Source organism: Saimiri boliviensis, chromosome 2 (assembly GCF_048565385.1).
Source record: "Saimiri boliviensis isolate mSaiBol1 chromosome 2, mSaiBol1.pri, whole genome shotgun sequence".
In the NCBI taxonomy this organism is placed as follows: Eukaryota; Metazoa; Chordata; class Mammalia; order Primates; family Cebidae; genus Saimiri; species Saimiri boliviensis.
The window spans coordinates 229,610,104-229,628,916 of record NC_133450.1 but is presented as its reverse complement, the minus strand read 5'-3'; the positions used below and the strand labels follow the sequence as shown (position 1 = coordinate 229,628,916).

The window sequence follows — 18,813 nt, the reverse complement described above, 5'->3', positions numbered from 1 at the left end:
TAATCTAGAGTATTGACAAGACCAGGCCCATTTTCAGTTGAAAAATGAAAGATCACAAAACAACAAAAATATATTTAAAATAGAGTTTCATAGATTTCTTATTTGGATATTTTATTATTAATAGTAAAGCAGGTGCAGAAGACAAGTTATCACAGGAAGGCATGGGCTGTGGGTCAGAAGCCTGGGTACCTAGTCCAGCTGTGCCTCCTGCCAGCTGTGAAGTCTTGGGTATGTCACCAGCTTCTCTAATGGTCAATTTCCTTATATGCTGTTGGACATAAAGCTTCCTTTAATCCCAGGAACACTAGTTCCATAAGATATTGGTAGATGGTAAAGGAAAAGGGTTTCACAATCAAATATATTGGGAAATTCCAACAAATTCTAGGGTAGGCAAAGCATCCTTACTGCAGGACTTCTTGGACCCTTTTATTCATTAAAGATGCCATCTGCCTCCAGGAAGGGGATATAGCATTTCTTAAACTTACTTCATCACAGCCGTGCTTGGTCAGAGAGTATCTCTCACGTTTATAGAAACACTGCTCATCATCATTAGTCATTAGAGAAAGGCAAATCAAAACCACATTGAGACACCATCTCATGCCAGTTAGAATGGCGATCACTGGAAAATCTGGAGACAACAGATGCTAGAGAGGATGTGGAGAAACAGAAATGCTTTTATACTGTTGGTGGGAGTGTAAATGAGTTCAACCATTGTGGAAGACAGTGTGGTTATTCCTCAAGGATCTAGAAATAGAAATTCCATTTGACCCAGCAATCCCATTACTGGGTATATAACCAAAGGATTATAAATCGTTCTATTATAAAGACACATATATACATATGTTAGTTGTGGCACTGTTTACAATAGCAAAGACCTGGAAACGACCCAAATGCCCATCAATGATAGACTAGATAAAGAAAATGTGGCACATATACACCATGAAATACTATGCAGCCATAAAAAATGAGTTCATATCCTTTGTAGAAACATGGATGAATCTAGAAACTGTCATTTTCAGCAAACTGACACAAGAACAGAAAACCAAACACTGCATGTTTTCACTCATAAGTGGGTGATGAACAATGAGAACACTCGGGCACAGGGAAGGGAACAACACTCACCAGGCTAGGTGAGTGGGTGGAGGGAAGGGGAGGGAGGGACAGTCAAGGGTGGAGAGGATAGGGAGGTTTAACACTGGGAGAAATGCCTGATGTAGGCAATGGGAGAGTGGGGAATGGAGACAGCAAATCACCATGGCGTGTATGTACCTATGCAACAATCCTGCAGGATGCAGGATGTGCACACGTACCCCAGAGCCCAAAGTACAATAAACATAAAAAAAAGAAACACTGTATTAATAGATACAAAATAGAAACTGTTTTACAAATATTTAGTAAATCATATTCATTAATTATTTAGTCATTCATGTAAGATTTAAAGTAAAATATCTCCTGACTAGAAGAATTTCCCCAGAGTTTCTGCATATTAGCTGCTGCTGGGAAAGACACTATTGTAAGTTATTGATGCAGTTCTTATTGATCATTCGTCTTTGCCCATAAGCACTTCTCAGTTCAAATGTTCTTACTGCAGAATACAGGACTCACATATTAGCATCTCTCTCTTTCTCTCTGTCTGTCTCTCTCTTTCTCTATAAATATACATATATACACACACTATATAAACACACACACACACACACTATATATATATATATATATATACACACACACACACACACTATATATATATATATATATATATTTATATAATTGCAAAATTACTTTCTTTTGTCTCAAATCCTAGACAAGGTGAGAAAAATTGAAAAATTTGTAACTATAAAAGACATGAGCAGACATAAGTAAAGGCTTAAAAAAGTGTGTCAGGCTAGGAATTATGAAGATAACCTCTTACGCTTTTTTTTTCTAAAGCAATGGGGAGCCCATCATGTAAAGAAATGATTTATTATGTATCAAAGGGTTACCTGATTTAATCATCTAATAGGGCTATGGTGTGTCCTGCTCTCTTCTAAGACTGTTGGGAGAATCATATGGTGGCACTTACTGATGGACAGCTGGCCAGGACCACTTTCCATCACTGCTTTCCACCATCTCTCCCTTTTTAATAGGGAAGTGGTGAGTTAAAATAAGAATACTAAATATAAATATAAATGTTAACTTGCTGAACCAAAGAAATTCATAAGATGATCCATGTGTTAGTCCATTCTCATGCTATAAAGAGCTGCCTGAGACTGGGTATTTATAAAGGAAATTTATAAAGGAAAGAAGTGTAATCAACTCACAGTTCCAGGTGGCTGGGGAGGTCTCAGTAAACTTACAATCATGGCAGAAGGAGAAGCAAGCATGTGCTTCTTCACATAATGGCAGGAAAGAGAAGTGCCAAGCAAAAGCGGGAAAAGCCCCTAATAAAATCATCAGATCTTGTGAGAACTCACTTACAATTACGAGAACAGTAGCATGGAGGTATCTGCCCCCATGATCTAATCACCCCGTATTGGGTCCCTCCAATAATACATGGGGATAATGGGAACTGTAATTCAAGATGAGATTTGGGTGGGGACCCAGCCAAACCATATCAGCCTGTCTCTGGCCCCTCCCAAATCTCATGCCCTTACATTTCAAAACACAATCATGCCTTCCCAACAGTCCCCTAAAGTTTTAACTCATTGCTGTCACCCAGCAAGTGCTTTTGCATGGGCTGCCTGCTGCTGCTTCCACTGCTGAGCTGCTGGGGCACAGGGCATCATTTTTCATGGCTGTACAATAGCTCATCGCATGATTGTGCTGTACATAACAGTATTTTACCAATCTTGTACAGATGATGGACATTTAAGCCTTTTCTAGACTTTCACTGTTTATTAAAGACAAAACGATTTTTGTTCATATAATTATACTTTTTGTAGAACAATTTCCTTAGAATAAATTCCTGGAAGAACTGTTAAGTCAAATGTTATACATATTTTATAGGTTTTATGTGTATTGCCAAGTCACTTTTAAGAAGTTATACAGGTTTACAGCTACTGATGGTGTATGAGAATGTGCAAATCCTGAATCCTTGAGAATATCTAAAAAAAGAAATCTTGGCCAAATGATCAGAGACAATTATATCTTATTTTAAGAATTGCCTTCTCTATTACTGTTGAAGTTGGACAATACTTCATGTTTTTACTAGCCATCTGTAACCTGTTCATGTTCCTTATTCATGTCTTTAATGTTAATTTTTATTTTATTAATTAAAAGCACTTCTTTCAATATATCAACTTTTTTGTTCTGCTTTGTGTATTGTAAGTATATTTTAGCTTGTTATTTACCATTCTACTTTCTTACTTTTTCAACAGTATTTTTGGTGTAAGAGGATAGCTGTTGGGAGGTCAGGTTTGTGGCAGGGCTGAATCTTGCATGGAGTTTGGCATGAAACAAAAGCAGGATTGACATGTGGGCACAATAGCACCTGTACCTTATTTTCTTTTACTTGGTGCACAGACTAGAAATTGCAGAATTAGTTTGAATAATAGAGGTTGAAGCAAGCCATCTCTTCTTGTCCTTAATTTAATGTGGACATTCTTCATCATGCTAAAACTCTGTTTTTCTAGTGTTGATTCATAAAGAGGTTTTTTAACGAAAGATTCTGAATATTATCACATATCTTTTCATTACTGATTGAGATAAGGCATATTTTTGTGATTTGACCCATTTTTCTTAATATTTAATCATGCATGCATTTCTGGACTAAAATCAACTTGGTGATAATATATTTTCACTATATACTTTACACTTGAATTACTTTTATGTTATGTATAATTTTCAGATTTATATTCTTAAGTGAGATTAGTCTGTTTCTTTTTCTGTCCTTGTCAGATTTTAGGTTATTAACTGATTGTGTTTTGTCTGATCTTTTCTGTCTTATTTCATAGAGTTTGTGTTTTCAACATCTAAAATGCTCCTTTTAATTGCCGAGGTGGGCAGATCATGAGGTCAAGATATCGAGACCATCCTGGCCAACATGGTGAAACCCCGTCTCTACTAAAAATACAAAAAATAGCCGGGCATGGTGGCATGTGCCTGTGGTCCCAGCTACTCGGGAGGCTGAGGCGGAAGAATCGCTTGAACCCAGGAGGTGGGAGGTTGCAGTGAGCCGAGATTGTGCCTCTGCACTCCAGCCTGGTGACAGAGCAAGACTCTGTCTCAAAAAAAAAAAAAATTGTTATAATATTTTAAAAAGTATGCTCTTTATAAAGTCATAAAATATAAACATAAACATACCCTATAACTCAGCAATTCTACTGTTAGGTAGAAACTCTTATTTTAGTTCTTAGCTGATTGCAATTCAGGTTGTTACAGCCTCATAATGAGGCACATGTGTATTAGAAGACATATCGAAGAATGTTCATGGCTGATAATAGCAAAATGTTGGAAACTAATATTATTAGTCATAAAAGGAATAAATATATTGTATATATGGTACTATGCATCATCATGAATTCATCTCAAAAACAAAATAATAAAAAAACACATAAAGAACAATATATAAAGTATCAACCAATTTATATAAAAGCTCAAAGCAAGCAAAACTAAACACTGTGCCGTCTGAAAATGTGTTCACATGCATGTGTAAGGAAATTACAAAGAAAAAGAAAGGAACGCTTAATGCAAAATTCTAGACAGTAGACATGAAGGGAGGTGGTGTGACACAGGAGGGACACACTAGGGAGCTTCAAAGTGATCAGTCACTTTTATTCCTTAAGTTAGGTCATGGATAAACTGGTGGTTAGCTCATCATTGTTCTGCACTGTTAATTTATGCTCTGTATACTCTTTCATGTCTTGTTGTATTTGTTTCCCAGGGCTACCATAACAAATTGTCACCAACTGGGTGGTTTAAAACCACAGAAATTTATTCTCACAATTGTGGAGGCTAAATCAAAGTGCTCCCACCAAAGGTTCTAGAAGAATGCTTCCCTGCCTCTTCCAGCTTCTGGTGGCTCTGAGCAATCCTTGCCTGTGGCTGCCTCCCTCCTATCTCAGCCTCCTCTCCCTCATGGCCTCTCCCCGGTGTTAGCCTTTGTGCGTCTTAGTCTTTGTGCGTCCTTTCTTAGAAAGACACCAGTCATTGGGTTTAGGGCACATCCTAATCTGATATGACACCAACTTAATTTAACTAATTATATCTGCAAAAACGCTATTTCCAAGTAAGGTGACATTCTGAGGTTCCTGGTAAATATACATTTATAAGGACATTATTCAACCCACACTAAGTATTTCATTTAAGTAAATAATTTTTTAAAGAGATGTATAGTTTAAAAATATATAGAACTTAAAGATTTAAAGAGATATATAGATATAAAGATTTTATAGTTTGGGGATATAAATTTTGGAAACAAATTTTCTAAAAATTTTTTAATGTTTCTTGTTCTTAAATATATATATGTGTGTATATATATATGAAATATCTATGTTTATATATAAAGAACAAACATCCTATATATAGGATATATATATATATATATATATATATATATATATATATATATATAATGTAGGATTTTGTTCTTTAAAAAAAGCAGGTTTTTCCTCTGCAACCTGACTGTACTCTTTTTCTTTCTCTCTGCTCTATGTTGTTTCCCGGGCTCCATGCTATTTTCTTTTTTCTATTCATTTGGCATGAAAGCGTTGGAGAGCTGGTCAGGCCTGGCTTACCTGGGCACAGGTGTGGACTGGCTATGGTTCCCTCACTGTCTACCTGAATGCGTCAGTATCCTCCCCTCAGATCTTAAGGGCAGAGAATGAGTGCCCATGCACCTCACTTGGCTGGTAGGGTGGCCCTACGTGAACCGTACCCAAATCTTTGCTCACTGCAAGGATGGCTGAATAACTACATACAATTATAACCTTGGGCTTTGCCAATGAGCCTGTCATTCTTCTTGTGTCAGCAATGGTAAATATACAATTGCAGCCTTTGCAGCACACGTCTCCAATGGCCATTCCTGGCTCAGTCTCATTTCCAAATCTCTCCTCCAGAAAGTGATAATTTATGCTCTAACTGGTGATCGATCATCTCAGAATGGAGCATGAGGTGAGCTGACAACGGCAGCCTGGGGAAGGAACGCTGGGATCCAGGATGCAAATGAGACGGTCTGAATTTTTACCTCTTGCCTATTAAAAAATTTTAAAAATATTCAAGTAAGAGTTATGTAAATATTTGTTTTCATCATTTCAAAATTTCTTGGCCTGTTTTCAGAAGCCTTCATGGTTAAAGCTGGAACATAACGGAAATTCTAAAATTGCTATAAAGAGGTTTTCTTTAGGTCTAAGGATGTGAAAGTGTCCTTTGCACTTATTTTTTGTCTTTATTTACTTTGGATATATTTATTCAAACACACGCATATTCTTTTCTAGCTATTGAATTTAAAAAGTTTTAAATCTAAGTCATATAGCAGTGGTTTTCATTTTCATTGCAGTGTATTATGTATATTATTCCATTTTATGTGCTATGGTTTGAATATGTCCCCAAAATTTATGCCTTGGAACTATTTTTTTTTCGTGTTCCATACAAATTTATTGAATGAATACATACATGGTCCAGTTGGAACATGATTTTGAAATCACAGTGGATACCATGTTGCCCCACCCTTTTCTAACCCCACCCACTGTTATTTAGCATGCAATTATACTCCCGACAGCATACTAGCTTCCTGTTTCCAGCGATTGCCCATTCCTGAAGAGGGATGCCTCTCCATCAAGATCACACACCCTATTCAGGACCTACATCTCAATGACTGGCCAATGCAGAGGTATAAACTGCGACCCCTTTCCCTGAAAGGGACAATTCAGCAGTGTTATCATGGCTCGGAAGCCCTCAGTGGGAGGATGACTTTGTTGTGATTGCCTCAGAGCTCACTTTTCTCACTGCTCAATCACATTCCTTTTGCTCCCTCTGAGATGTTATTCCCAAGCGCAACAACATGAAATTCACTGAACACAAATCTCCAGCTCAGAGACTTGTCTCTAGAAACTCAGCCTGCCACAGGAGTGCACAGCTTCCAGACTTAACATGACTTTTCATCTCATTTCTAGGATAAAGGTCAGACTCCGAGGTACAATTACAAAGTAGAAGAAAGTGTCCGTCAATTGGTACCATTCTATTTTTGTGCTTCTCATCCATCTAACGCCATTTTTTCACCCAACCTTCTAGTGTACCGACATTTTCCTACTATCCAGAGAGCCCCAGTCCATCAAAGCACCAAGAGTCAGTATTCCCACAATACCACATACTCCTATGTTACAAGTGTTAAAAAGGCAATCAGATTCAACTCCTTCATGCTAACATGCTAGGGAAAATCTACTCCCTTTCATCTTCCCATGGAATCTAAGGAAGTAGGAATTGAGTAATTTCAGTAGAAAGCAGAATGTCTCTCCTGATCCCACAATGGAAGCAAAGATCTTGGGTCACCTAGAATCAGGAAGATTTTAAATAATATTTTATTTGTATTTAACCCTATTACCAAATTAATTCTGTGTTTTATTAAAGCTTGAGTTTTCTAGGAATACAGTAACATCATCTAGAAAAAAGATTTTTGTCTTTCTTTCAATATTCCTATATATATTCTTTCTTTCAATAAACCTATATATATTCAACATATATATACATATATATGTTAAGATTTACTTAATTTTGTGATTTATTAAAGGATTGCAATCTATAACTTGAAACAGTCTTTCCTTTTTTCTAGCTTTTGGACTGAGAAAGGGACCTACAGGTACCAATTCAATAAAATGTAGAGAATTGTTAAGGACACATTCATTAGTTCTTCAAAATACTATCCTACTACACCATTTAACATTTAGAAAAAAATGAGAAAGTTTTGAAAATAATTTCCCTAAAATTATGTGGCTTAATCACACTCGATGGCTCAATTTGTTAAAAGAGGTGAGACATTTTTACTGGACCAGTGATTGTTTGCAAACCATGCTTTCTCACATGGCAAGGTGAAAAATATTTTTGGAAAAGTAAGAGAAAGTGGTAAATAATAGTTAAATTAGCCAACTATTGCTGTGACAATACTGTGTGACAAACTACTCTAGAATCTTAGTGACTTACAACAACAAATATCAGTTTTCCTCCTTGGTAGAACTGCAGGGTGGCTGGAATGGGGATTTGGCTTTAGGCTATGACTTAGGTTTTCTTGAGAGGTCATTAAAGTCCTCTGCTTTGCAGTGGGACACTCTTATTTCATCTGCATTCCATTGGCAAGGGCAAGTCATGTGGCTGAGCGGAACATCAGTGGGTGGGGAACTAAACTTCTGCTGAGAACAATGGGAAGGGTGAGGGAGGAAGAATCCTGAGCCAATAATACATTCTAGTACAGTAGCTGATAGTTCAGAACCGTGTCTCTATTTCATTCACTTGTTCCTGAGTCATGATAGTCACTGCTCAAAATTAAAAATTGGCTCTTTTTTCATCACAGAACATGGTTGCTTGATAAAGTTAATTCTTTTTTTTAAGGGGTTGCATTTGCACTGTACAATCCTTTTCCAGTATATTTAGCTGAAAATTGTACAAAAGAAACATTATTTAGTTAAGCTGCCTAGGGAAATGTATCCTTTTAACAATTTGTACATTGCATATTGTGGCATCAGTGTGTGCTTCATGTTTTGTAGTAAATAACCAGCTGTGGATGAACTCAGAAAAATGTGACAGCACTCACTTAGGAAAAAAAACACCTTCCTAATTCCTTTATGATACAGTTCTTGCTTTGACTATACCATTTCTTTCCCCTTGGAATCAACACAGTTATTTAATTGATGAATAGATGCTCCAAAGTTGCTGAAATTATTTTATTCTCATGCTTTGATTCCTGTTCTGAATGCAGCTGTAGAAAAATTTTTCAGTGTAATGAACAATATGTAAGTGAATAAATGAAGCTGCATGGTGAGGGAAATCAGTACAGAGCCAATTTTGTTTCCTCTTCAATGCTCTAAATCAGGGGTTGACAAACCATGGCCTGTGGCCCGAGTGTGGGCCATCATATAGTTTTGTAAATAAAGTTTATATATTATCTGTGATTGCTTTTTTGCTATAACAGCAGGATTCAGTACTTTTAGCAAAGATCATATAGTCCAGAGAAGCTTCAATATTTACTCTGTAGTCCTTTATAGAAAAATTTGCCATCTCAAATCCAGGGAAACGTGGCGGACGAGAGACAGGACTAGATTGCAGCTCCGGACAGAGTAGGCTGTGGAGGCTTGCATTGTGACTCTTAGCTCCAGATCGACTGCAAGAACAAACCTGCAATCCCGAGAGGACCCACAGACCCTCTGAAGGAGGCAGACTGCTCCTGCAGGAACAGGGAGACACCCCAAATACTGTGAGTGCCCCAACTGCAGAAGTGGGAAAGGGAGACTCTCCTCTCCCAAACACACGTCCCCACTGGTGAAGCTGAAGGTCCATTTGCTGGAGAAGTTTCCGACTTTACCTGGAGCTGAGTCAAGTTAGAGAGCCATGTGAAATACAGGGGTAGAGGAAGAAGCAGAAAGGCCCTGGGAGCTTACTGGGTCCCCAAACAGCCCATTGCTGCTGGCACCACAGGGATCCTTTTGGAGGGTGGCCAGAAGAGCAGGGGGTAAAGCTCCACAGGGAGAAGGAATTCTCTAGCTGAGCTTTGTTACAATTTGAATGGGCCAAGAAGCTTCTGGCCAGAACTTGGAGAAGGGAGTGAATTGGTTGTACAGACTTCACAGGCAGGGGAAGAACTAAAGCCCTTTTCTTTTGCAGCTGGGAGGTGAATTGCCTCAGGCGAGTTCTCAAGACCATCTTGCCCTCCACATGGAAACAGACTTGGGGTGTTGGGGAGGGGTCATGGTGGAAGTGAGACTGGACCTTCAGTTTACATGGGAGCTGGGTGAGGCCTGTGACTGCCAGCTTTCCCACTTTCCTGACAATCTGCATGACTCAGCAGAGGCAGTCATAATCCTCCTAAATACCCAACTCCAGTGACCTGGGACTCTCACCCCCATCCCTTACAGCAGCTGCAGCAAGACCCACCCAAGGAGAGTCAAGGCTTAGACGTGCCTAGCCCCACCCCCACTTGATGGTCCTTCCCTATCCACCATGCTAATGGAAGACAAAGGACATATACTCTTGGGAGTTCTAGGGCCCTGCCCACTGCCAGTCCCTCTCCACACTACCTACAGCTTATGCTTTCTGGAGAGTTTCATCTTTCAGCAGAAGGCCAGCCAGCACAAAAACAGAGCATTAAACCACCAAAGCTAAGGACTATCATGGAGTTCACTGCTCCCTCCACCGCCTCCACCAGAACAGGAGCAGGCATCCACAGCTGAGAGACCCACAGATGGTTCACATCATGGGACTCTGTGCAGACACCCCCCAGTACCAGCCCAGAGCCGGGTAGACTTGCTAGGTGGCAAGACCCAGAAGAGAGACAATAATCATTGCAGTTTGGCTCACAGGAAGCCACATTCCATTTAAAAAAGGGGGAGAGTACTACATCAAGGGAACACCCCATGGGACAGAAGAATCTGAACAACAGCCTTGAGCTCTAGACCTTTCCTCTGGCAGCGCCTACCCAAATGAGGAGGAACTAGAAAACCAACTCTGGTAATATGATAAAACAAGACTCTTCAACATCCTCCAGAAGTTCACACTAGTTCACCAGCAATGGACTCAAACCAATAAGGAATCCCTGATTTATCTGAAAGAGAATTCAGGAGGTTAGTTACTAAGTGAATCAGGGAAGAACAGAGAAAGGCAAGGCCCAATGCAAGGAAATCCAAAAAATGATCCAAGAAGTGAAGGGAGAAATGTTCAAGGAAATAGATAGCTTAAATTAAAAAAACAATAAGAAATTCAGGAAACTTTGGGCACACTTTTGGAAATGTGAAATACTCTGGAAGGCCTCAGCAATAGAATTGAACAAGTAGAAGAAAGAAGAAAGAAATTCAGAGCTCAAAGACAAGGTCTTCGAATTAGCCCAATTCAGCAAAAGAAAAAAGAATAAGAAAATATGAACAAAGCCTCCAAGAAGTCTGGGGTTATGTTAAGTGACCAAATCTAAGAATAATCTGTGTCCCTGAGGAAGAAGAGAATTCTAAAAGACTGGAAAACGTATTTGGAGGAATAATGGAGGAAAACTTCCCCAGCCTTGTGAGAGACCTAGACATCCAAATCCATGAAGCATGAAGAACACCTGGGAAATTCATCCTAAAAAGGTCTTCACCCAGGCACATTTTCATTAGGTTATCCAAAGTTAAGATGAAGGGAAGAAGAACTGTGAGACAGAAGCACCAGGTAACCTACAAAGGAAACCCTATCAGATTAACAGTAGATTTCTCAGCAGAAACTCTGTAAGCTGGAAGGGATTGGGGACCTATCTTCAGCCTCCTCAAACAAAACAATTATCAACCAAGACTTTTGTATCCAGTGAAACTAAGCATTGTATATGAAGGAAAGATATAGTCATTTTCAGACAAACAAACGCTTACAGAATTTGCCATTACCAAACCACCCACTACAAGAACCACTAAAAGGAGCTCTAAATCTTGAAATAAGTCTTAGAAACACATCAAAACAGAACCTCTTCAAAGGATAAATCCCATGGGACATATAAGACAAAAATAGAAGTTAAAAAGCAAAAACAAAAGGCAAAATTAAAGTACACAGGCAACAAAGAGCATGATGAAGCAACTTACATTTCAATCCTAACATTGAAGGTAAACGGCCTAAATGATCCACTTAAAAGATACAGAACCACAGAATAGATAAGAACTCACCAACCAACTATCTGCTGCCTTCAGGAGACTCAAGTAACACATAAAGACTCACATAAACTTAAAATACAGAGGTGGAAAAAGGCATTTTATGCAAGTGGACACCCCAAGTTAGCAGGGGTAGCTATTTTTATATCCAGACAAAACAAACTGTAAAACAACAGCTGTTAAAAAGACAAAGAGGGACAGTATATAATGGTAAAAGGCTTTGTCCAACAGGAAAATATCACAATTCTAAACATGTATTCACCTAACACTGGAGCTCCCAGATTTATAACACAATTACTAATAGACCTAAGAAATGAGATAGACAGCAACACAGTAATAGTGGGGGACTTCAATACTCCACTGATAGCACTAGACAGGGCATCAAGACAGAAAGTCAACAAAGAATGGATTTAAACTATACCTTGGAACAAATGGACTTAACATATATATACAGAACATTTCATCCAATAACCACAGAATACATATTCTATTCAACAGTGCATAGAACTTTCTCCCAGATAGACCATATGATAGGCCATAAAATGAGCCTCAATAAATTAAAGAAAATTAAGATTATATGAAGCACTTTCTCAGACCGTAGTGGAATAAAACTGGAAATCAACCCCAAAAGGAACCTTCAAAATCATGCAGAGACATGGAAATTAAATAACCTGCTCTTGAATGAACATTGGATCAAAAATGAAATCAATATGGAAATGAAAAAATTCTTTGAATTGAATGACAATAATAACACAGCCTTTCAAAACCTCTGGGAAGCAGCAAGGGTGGTGCTCAGAGGAAAGTTCATAGCCATAAATGCCTACATCAAAAAGTCTGAAAGAGCACAGACAATCTAAGGTCACATCTTAAGGAACTAGCGAAACAAGAACAAACCAAAATCTATCACCTAGTGGCACATTTTTAAGCTGGTACCACAGATGAAGCTATTTATTTATTTTTTTAGTCCCAAACCATCATTCATGGATAGAGACAGTGCATCAAACCTGCCAGAAATGGAAACTGGACACAAGTCAATCTGGTGTTTCAATTACTTGGAACCTCTGCTTTTTGTTTTGTTTTTCTTCTCTAACCTTCTAAATGGTTCTGGAGGGAGCACAGCCATGATGGACATAATGGGTGGATCCAAGATCACCGCAGAGGGAAGGGGACTGAGGCAGGGTCTCAGCCTTCAGGAGGGGAGGGAAAGTTGCTGAGGTTACCTTGACCATTTCTGACGGTGGAAGCCAATGAGAGTCCATGGAAAGAAGCTGTGACAACTGGAATGCCTACAGTTTTGGTATTTCTGTGCCTACTTATCATTTACTGTTTTCTTTTCAACCTGAGGGATTTCTAGGAAGTTCTGATTAATTTCTAGAAAGTACCATGGACGTTTATGTGCAAATATTTTTTTCTTTTTTTTCTTCTTCTTTTTTTGTTTTTTTGTTTTGTTTTGTTTTGTTTTGTTTTGTTTTTTCCAGGCAGAATCTCACTTTGTTGCCCAGGCTGGAAAACAGTCGCACGATTTTGGCTCACTGCCACCTCTGCCTTCCGGGTTCAAGTGATTCTCATGCCTCAGTCTCCTGAGTATCTGGGATTACAGGTGCATGCCACCAACCAAGCTAATTTTTTGTATTTTTAGTAGAGAATGGGGTTTCACCATGTTGGCCAGGCTGGTCTCAAACTCCTTACAATTGAAGCCCAAACATGAAATCATGTCAGCACCAGGCCAGTCGAAACCCATCTGAGAAAAGCCAAGATTCTAACATCAGGAAATTGGGAGTGAAGCACACGATGAGCTGCAGGGGGCCAGAAATTTTTGATGGTTTTGTTCACTGTGAACAAACAGTGCCTGCCACACAACAGACACTCAAAGAGTATCTTCTGAATAGACAAGCATCAAAGCGCAAGAGAGGAGTGAAGTTGGAATTGAGGAGCAAGGAGATCTAGGAAAAGAGCTGCTGAGTGAAGAGGAGACTCCAGAGTGTTTACTGTCAATACAGAGTATTGAAAAGAAGAGAGCAGGTGTCCACAGCTAGCCTGTGTGTCTTGGACTCGAAGAGTGTCAGGCTGGCTTCGAAGGCCAGAGGCAAGGCAGTTAAAACAGATTTTTAAACATTGAAGTGAGAAGAAACCAATTTTATTTTGAGAATTTGTACATGGGAGTAGGCAGCACTGATGTCAAGTGAAAAAGGATTTTGTTAATGTCATGCCTTCATTTGTACACCACCTACAGCTTCAAAATCCTCTCATACGTATCCATGTAATCCTTGAGGTGGTTATGAGCCTCTTGGCGGTCGGCAAGGACGGGAAAGATTACATGATTTCAGGTCTCATAGAGAAAGTGGTGGAGCTGTAGCCAGAATTCTGAGCTTTTACTTCAAATCCAGTATTATGTCCACAATGCTGTGCCATGCTCCAGTGAAGGATGGACTCCCGTTCTGTCTCCTAACACCCACACAGCTTGCCTGGGTAAGTCTCTAGTGAAGTGTGCAGAAGTGAGTTCCTCGTTAGTGAGCTCTGTTTTTCTCCTGGTGCTCCATCGGTAAAGGAGCCGTTCTGGGACTGCTGTTCTGTGATCTGAGGAATAACAGCAAGGATTTTCTGATTTTCCTAAAGGGAGCCACTTACGGGAAAGCAGAGATAGTTTAGCAACAACTGTGAAATATGGTTTCATAATGAATACTTAGGGGATGGAATGAATATGGTTAGTATTTCTGTTGTTCTCACTCTTGAGAAGAGGTGATGGAAGATGGTGGGAGATGAGGTCCTAAGGATACAGGGGATATTGAGAACTGATCTAAAAACCATCCTGGCCAGTATGACCTCGGTGGCCATTTGAATGCTGTATAATGAAGACAGTAGCTACAGGGCTGGTGTTTCCTGGCAGGGCATGTGTTTTTAAATTTTCATGGGTGACTGATTTGACCTGCCTTTGCTGGTCCTTAGTTGCTGAACAGTGAGGTAGAGATGAAGATTTTCTGCGAACCTTCAGAGACTTATCTGTTGTGAAACGTGAGCACTCAGGTACCGTTTCCTCCTGGATAGATGTGACTGAATTTGGGCTCAATTATCAAGAGGCCTCTTCCTTGTGTCTATTTTAAAATGTATAGAGGGAGATAAAACCGGGAAAAACATCCCATTTTTGGTATAAAGCCTTTTCTTTATATCCCTCTTTCAATCTCCTCACTGGCTTAATCATCTAGAAGACAAGACTTTCAAGCCTCATGAAGCCAGGTGTATCTGAGAGTGTGGATAGGGAAAGGCCCGGGCCTGTTTGGGAGGACGAGGTCACTAGATTGTGGCAGGTGGTGCTTTTTTCCCCATTTTGCTTGTATCCTCTGGTTATTTTTATTCACTTTTATTATTTTTGCACAGTGATGAGTATAGGACCAGCAAGGAGATATTGCAGCCGTGTGGGCTGAAATAGTCTGGTACCTTCTGAAATTGTTAAACAGAGTTTCCACGTGGCCATCACTTTCACTCTTAGGTATACAGCTATGAGAAATGAAAACATACCTCCCCACAAAACATTGCACACAAATTTCTTAGAAGTATTATTCACAATAGCCAAAAAGTGAAAACAACCCAAGTGTTCATCACCTGATGTACAAATAAGTTTCAGGATATCCACCAATGGAATAGTATTGAGCAACAGAAAGATTTGATGTGATGATAGATGCTAAATACATGGATGAACCTTGGAAATATTCGCAGTAAAATGAGACAGGTTGTGAAAGACATACATTGTATGATTCCACTCATATGAAAGTCCAGAGTCTGTAAAGCTATGTAGAGTAAATTCGTGGTTACGTAGGCCTAGGGTGTAGATGGGGGGACAGTTAAAAGACAGAGTTTTGTGGTTTTTTTTCACTCTGTCACCCCGTCTGGAGTGCAGTGGCACAATCTCAACTCACTGCAACCTCCGCCTCTGGGGTTCAGGTAATTCTCCTGTCTCAGCCTCTCGTGTAGCTGGGATCACATGTGTGCCATCACACCCAGCTAGTTTTTGTATTTTTAGTAGAGAAGGGGTTTTGCCATGTTGGCCGGGCTGGTCTTCAACTCCTGACCTCAAGTGATCCACCCACCTTGGCCTCCCAAAGTGTTGGGATGACAGGCATGAGCCACTGCGCACAAACTAGGGTTTTCTTTTCTTTTCTTTCTTTCTCTTTTTTTTGATACCAAGTTTTGCTCTTGTTGCCCAGGCAGTGGCACAACCTTGGCTGACTGCAGCCTTCGCCTCCCAGGTTCAAGCGATTCTCCTGCCGCAGCCTCTCAAGTAGCTGGGATTACAGGCATCCGCCACCATACCCAGCTAATGTTTTGTATTTTTAGTAGAGACGGAGTTTCACCGTGTTGGCCAGGCTGGTCGTGAACTCTTGACCTCAGGTGATTCACCTGCCTCGGCCTCCCAAAGTGCTAGAATTACAGGAGTGAACCACCATGCCCAACCAGGGGTTTCTTTTTGAGGCAATAAGAAGGTTCTAAAGTTTATCGAGGTGATGCTTGCAAATTCTGTAAGTAGACTTAATGCAGTGATGGCTGCGAATTCTATAAATAAATTTAATGTGGTGATGGTTGCAAATTCTATGTAAAACACAAATTGTACAATTTCAGTGAGTGAAAGCATGCTATGTGAATGTCTTAATAAAGCTTTTATTTTAAAAATGAGCAAAGGGTAGAATGTGAACATGGCCCACACCTACATGGTGGGTATATTGGTTTCTATCATATTTTTTCTATGTGGTTTCTATTATATTTTTCTATGTGACCTGGGTGCATGAGCAGGGAGGCCAAGCTCACTGAGAGCCTCAGCACACCCCCAGCACCTGATGTGAGTGAGCTGCCTGGCTTCCCTGAGCATGGATATGATGATGTCACGGGTGTTTGCAGATTCCCTTTCACTGTGTCTCACAGCACTCCTGGTTCACGTGTGATGTGCTGCACTTGGGGTGGAGGTGTGCTGACCGCCGTAAAGGGCTGAGCCTTTCTTCATTCTTTCCCATGGCTCTGATGCACAGTTTCCAGATACTACTTAGGAAGGAAGTTCCTGAGATGATGGACGTTGTGCTAGTCACATAGGGCTGCTAGGGTGAAGTGTCATAGACTTGGGGGGATGGGCGGGGCATGTATTAAGAAAATAAATGTATTTGTCACAGTCTGGGGGCTGGAAGCCCAAGGTTAGGGTCCCAGTGTGGTGAGGTTCTGGTGAGGGTTCTCTTCCTGGCTTGCAGACAGCCGCCCTCTCACTGTGTCCTCCTGTTGGGGAGAGAGAGCTCTGGGGTCTCTGCTTATTACCAGGGCCCTAATCCCAGCATCAAGGCCCCACTCTCATGGTCTCGTCTAACCCTGAAGAACTCCCAAAGGCCCCATCTCCAAATACCATCATCTATCCTGGATTGGGGCTTCAACATAGGAATTGGTGGGAGCAGGCAAACGAACATTCAGTCTGTCAGGCTCCCCCAGTCACCCCCACTGTCCCCGTTTAGGGGCAGATTTTAGGCTTCAAGCGGGACACAGAGGTGGAGGAAGCACAGGTTCTGCCTCCTGGGAATGGTTCAGCCAAAACAAGGACAGGGACGTGGGGCAGACAACAGCCAGTGGGGTAACCAGCAGGAGTCCCGAGGTGCCACTAAGCCGAGGTGTCACTTTCATCCTTAGCTGAGGAAGTTGGCTGAGCACCACACACACCAGAGTACAGACCATGTTCCCTTCAAACACAGCTCACTTACCATTCCTCAACCCTGCAAAGGGGAGGTGCTACCTCATCTCCTGAGGATGGCCCTGAAGGTAGAGGAGTCAGGGGAACTGTGCACATCACCCACCAGTGACTCTTCACTCCCCACATTTTCCCCAATAGGCTGATGTGCACCGAGCTGGGGAAGCCCTGCTAGGATAAACTCTTCTTCTCAAAGGCCACAGAGGGCAAGCGTCTGACACTGCCCACATGGAGCAGAAGGGAGGGGGCAGAGGGGCATCTGTCCAGCTGACTGGTGTGTTCTGTGGGCGGATGGGGCTGGAGAGGACCCAAACATGGCTCCCTTTGTCACTCAGCAGAGGGGCCAGACCGCCATGTACCGGACAGCTGTGCCCCACCAGCCTCTGCTGCTGGGCCAGCCCCCAGCACCATGACCACAGCTCTGCATGCAGGGAGTGCTGGGACCAGTGCTCTGGCAGTCACCGTGGTCCTGAGCCAACAAAGGCCCTGGGGAGGAACCGGAACTCAGACGGTGAAGAAGGTTTGGGCCAGGAGGGAAGCAGGGCGGATGCCGGGTCCTGTCTATGCTGGGATCTGAGATTCTGAGAGGTGGGTTAGGGGTAAGGGGGTAGAGGTTGGCCACATGGGGTGAGGGGAGTTCAGAGATGGGGAGGACAGGACAATGTGGGAAAGAGCAGAGCGTCCTCCCCAGCCTCAGTCCCTCTCCTGATGCAGTCCTCATCTCACTCTCAGACTCTGGAAGTCTCCCTTCAGCGAACACCAGGCCCCCGACTCCCAGGGCACTTCCCAGACAGCCAGTGCCACATCCCAGGCAGCCCCTGCTCTGCCCTTGAGGTCTGAGCCTGGCAGAAGGGCGGCTGACCCTCGGCCCCTCTCGGCCCTGGTCCCAGCTCTCCCTGGCCCTGGGACCAGCAGACACACCCACCCTGCGCCTGGCAGGCTGGCCATGCTTGTGCCCGTTGGTGATGGTGGGTTGGGAGGGAACTGTTTCAGATACTAATGTAAATCTGTGTCTGCATCAATTCCACACAAGAGTTCAGTCATCATATGGGAAGGGAGTCATAGCTGTGGGGGGTGCTCCATGCGGGACCCCAAGGGCCCCTGAGGCCAGTCCCTGTGGCCACAGCAAGGAGCATCTGCTTCCGCCAGTTGGACAAGACTCTTTCCTGCCCAGAAATGGGAGAGGGATTTCCCCTGCTCCCCACGCACCGTCGTATCCCAAACACACCCGTGTGGATGGACGCCTCAACATCTCCCCTCAGCCCGGGGCCTGAGCTCTTCCTGACGAGGGTTAAGCAGTGTCCCTGT

The 18,813-nt window shown here is 41.8% G+C and overlaps 1 long non-coding RNA gene across 1 annotated transcript in view; it reads left to right on the top strand.

Moving 5' to 3' along the window:
• Positions 1-14,088: 14,088 nt before the first annotated feature.
• LOC141582978 (uncharacterized) overlaps positions 14,089-18,813 on the top strand; it is a 60,815-nt gene continuing 56,090 nt past the window's right edge. Inside the window, exon 1 of the long non-coding RNA XR_012515827.1 lies at positions 14,089-14,258. This is a non-coding gene — a long non-coding RNA (uncharacterized LOC141582978). The remainder of the gene's footprint in view (positions 14,259-18,813) is intronic.